This window comes from Ruditapes philippinarum, unplaced genomic scaffold, assembly GCF_026571515.1.
Source record: "Ruditapes philippinarum isolate M1 unplaced genomic scaffold, ASM2657151v2 ctg1578_1_1_1_1, whole genome shotgun sequence".
Lineage (NCBI taxonomy): Eukaryota > Metazoa > Mollusca > Bivalvia > Venerida > Veneridae > Ruditapes > Ruditapes philippinarum.
The window spans coordinates 32,116-36,224 of NW_026862400.1; positions in this window are offsets into that span (position 1 = coordinate 32,116).

Here is a 4,109-nt window from a genome sequence, read left to right on the forward strand (position 1 = left end):
GTGGAAAGATCAAATTTGCTATTATAAAGTACGCAATCAAGTTTTGTCATTTTGCCAGTTTTAAATCATTGATTTTATATTGATTAACCTATAGCTGGGTGCATTAGGATAGGCTATTGTAAGTTCAAAAGTTTTAATAGCTTTATGTAACATTTTATTTGCTAAATGGCACCAGCTGAAATGATCATTTTGTAAACATTTTCTAACATTTGTGTATACATGTATATCTTTAGAAATTCAGGTTTATAGAAATATAAAAGTACATTTCAATTTTTTATGGAATATTTTTTGTAGAAAAAAAATCTGCATTAAGAGAATATTTTGCTATAATATTTTTTGTATGTTACATTATGACATACCAATAGAGTCACCATTTTGCCAAAAAGTTGACCAAAAAGAATCTCTCATGATATCCATTTTAGGTCTGGATTTATCACATTGGCAGTGTCATTATCTTCTTAAAGTGGCTTCACTGTGCTTGAAAAAGAGTATAATATATAATTTGAAAAATCTTACATAAATCAACTGGGGGAAATGGAAAAAGATCATTAAAAAAAATCTATATTTGAAGTTAAATTTAAAATCCAAATTTGTGCGATTTTTAGGCTGATTTAAGTTTAAAGCATAGTAAAAAAAAGTATTATTCTGGAATAAGGTGGTTAGCAAATGATCTGAAATTTTGTCAACTTATTATTGTTAAAGACATTCAGCAAATAGTATGTATATATCTCAAAGAAAAGCTATTTCCAGTACTGTAAAACAAACCTGAGTGAAGTCCCTTTAAGATCATAATTTGTGTTTTATTTTATTTCATTGATCATGAATACTGCAGTAATATCAGGTATTCTGTACACATCACACCTGTTTTATATTGTTTGAAATGGACACCATACCAATAATATATATTTATAATACAGCATGTCTGGGACATGAAATTTTTCATTGGAAAATTTTTACATCTATATTTAGTATATTCATGGCTGCAGTAAATTTATGACGTAATTTTCTCTCTTTTTTCCCCCCTCTTTATGAAGGACTTAAGCTGTACTATAAATTTGTTATAAAAGTTTTAAACCTTATATGGCAATGATTGAACAGTTGTTCAAATAAATGATAGAGAGGACATTTATAAGCTTTATAGCTTTCTGCCCAATCCCAAAATGTACTTTGTAAATATTGTTCACTTGTTAAATGTTTTGTCGAATAAATATGTTTAAACCAAACCAAATAAATGATAAACAGTAGGTGGTTTTCATAAAAGATAAAAAAAATGCTATGTGGTTTTCACAATGATTTATATACAGTAAATGGTTTTCACAATAAATGCAAGGTGGTTTTCACAATAAATTATACATGCTAATTGGTTTCACAATAAATGATAAACACTAGGTAATTTTCACAATGAATGATAAACACTTGGTGGTTTTCACGATAAAAGATAGAAAATAATTGGTTTTCACAATAATTGGTATAAAAGAAGTGGTTTTCACAATAAATGATATAAAATAAGTGATTTTCAGAATAAATGATGTAAAAAAAGAGGTTTTCACAATAAATGATATAAAATAAGCAATTTTCACAATAAATGATGTACAAAAGGAAATTATCACAATAATTGATATGATATATTTGTGTGTATGTATTTCTTCTATTCACTATTATAGACTAAACATTTTGTCAGGATTGGTACATTTATTGAGAAAGTATTGACAAAGTTATAAACTTGATCCTGTTATTAATTGATGTTCTTGTATATTTAAAACTATTGGACTTTATTTATTTTTGTTTTTGAAAACAAAATATCTATATTTAGTTTGTAATGTCATGGTTTGAACAGGCGCGACCAAACCCTTATCTTACTTTCAATTTGATTAAATTTGATGCTTTTCAAGTGTGTGGGTTTTTTAGGGGGAGGTGGGTTGGAGGAGGAGAATTTGGTGTGGTAGGGTTATACTATTTTGTAATAGTAAAATGTGAAAATATCACTGTCAATTATGTTCTAAATGAGATGTTATTTGGTGTTGTTTTGATGAGAATATTTATGATTGTTTGATTGTTATTATGTTGTGTATACTGTGAATGTTACTGCACTGAATCATGATAAAACATGAATATATTATATAGTGAGTCATAAAATTGTTAAATTGTTAAAATTGTGTTGTTTCTTTTCTTTTTAGCTCACCTGTCACAAAGTGACAGGGTGAGCTTTTGTGATCGCTTTTCGTCCGGCGTCCGTCCGTCCGGCGTCCGTCCGTAAACTTTTGCTTTAAATGACATCTCCTCATAAACCACTGAGCCAATTTCATCCAAACTCAACAGGAATGTTCCTTTGGTGGTCACCTTTGAAAATTGTTCAAAGAATTTAATTCCATGCAGAACTCTGGTTGCCATGGCAACCGAAAGAAAAATCTTTAAATATCTTCTTTTAAACAACCCTAAGAGCTAGAGCTAAGATATTTTGCATGAGACATCTTCTAGTGAGTGTCTACCAAGTTTGTTCAAATTAAAGCCCTGGGGTCAAAATTGACCCCGCCCCGGGGGGTCATTGATTTTCCCTATATGCATATAGTAAAAACTTAAAAATCTTCTTTTAAAGAACCATAAGAGCTAGAGCTAAGATATATGGCATGAAATGTCTTCTAGTGAATCTCTACCAAGTTTGTTCAAATAAAAGCCCTGGGGTCAAAATTGACCCCGCCCCAGGGGGTCATAGATTTTCCCTATATGCATATAGTAAAAACTTAAAAAGTCTTCTTTTAAAGAACCCAAAGAGCTAGAGCTAAGATATTTAGCATGAAACATCTTCTAATGAGTGTCTACCAAGTTTGTTTAAATAAAAGCCCTGGGGTTAAAATTGGCCCCGCCCCGGGGGTCATTGATTTTCCCTATATGCATATAGTAAAAACTTAAAAAATCTTCTTTTAAAGAACTCAAAGAGCTAGAGCTAAGATATTTAGCATGAAACATGTTCTAATGGGTGTCTACCAAGTATGTTCAAATAAAAGCCCTGGGGTCAAAACTGGCCCCGCCCGGGGGGTCATTGATTTTCCTTATATGTGTATAGCAAAAACTTAAAAATCTTCTTTGAAAAAACCCAAATAGCTAGAGTTTAGATATAAAGCATGAAACATCTTTAAGTAAATATCTACAAAGTTTGTTCAAAAAAAAGCCTGGGGGTCAAAACTGGCCCTGCCCCAGGGGTGTCATTGTTTTTAACTATATGTGTATAGTAAAAACTTTAAAAATCTTTTTTTTAAAAACCCAATGAGCTAGAACTTAGATGTTTAGCATGAAACATCTTCTTATGGGTGTCTACCAAGTCTGTTCAAATAAACAAATAAAAGCCCTTGGGTAAAAATTGGCCCGGGTGGGGGGGGGGCTATATACAGGTGAGCGACCTCAGGTCCATCATGGCCCTCTTGTTCTTTTCTGTGTTTGCTTCCAACTGATGATCAGATCATATTGCGACATTTAATGAGTTTATGGTGATGAAAGAAGTCCTGAGTTATCGTAACCCTCATGTCTATGCATTATTTCACAAAGGCCGCCTCTGATAAAGCCACTTGACTTTTTGTCGATCTTTTGCTCATTTCTATGCATTATTTCAAAGAGGCCGATTCTGATAAGGCCACTATACTTTTTGTCGATCTTTCGCTCATGTCTAGGCATTATTCACAAAGGCCGCCTCTGATAGAGCCACTTGACATTTTGTCGATCTTTCGCTCATGTCAATGCATTATTCACAAAGGCCGCCTCTGATACAGTCACTGGGCTTTTTGTCGACTTTAGGCTCATGTCTATGCATTATTTTACAAAGGCCGCCTCTGATAGAGCCACTGGGCTTTTTGTCGATCTTTCGCTCATGTCTATGCATTATTTCACAAAGGCCGCCTCTGATGGAGCCACTGGGCTTTTTTGTCAATCTTTCGCACATGTCTATGCATTATTTCACAAAGGCCGCCTCTGATGGAGCCACTGGGCTTTTTTGTCAATTTTTCGCACATGTCTATGCATTATTTCACAAAGGCCGCCTCTGATGGAGCCACTGGGCTTTTTTGTCGATCTTTCGCTCATGTCTATGCATTATTTCACAAAGGCCGCCTCTGATA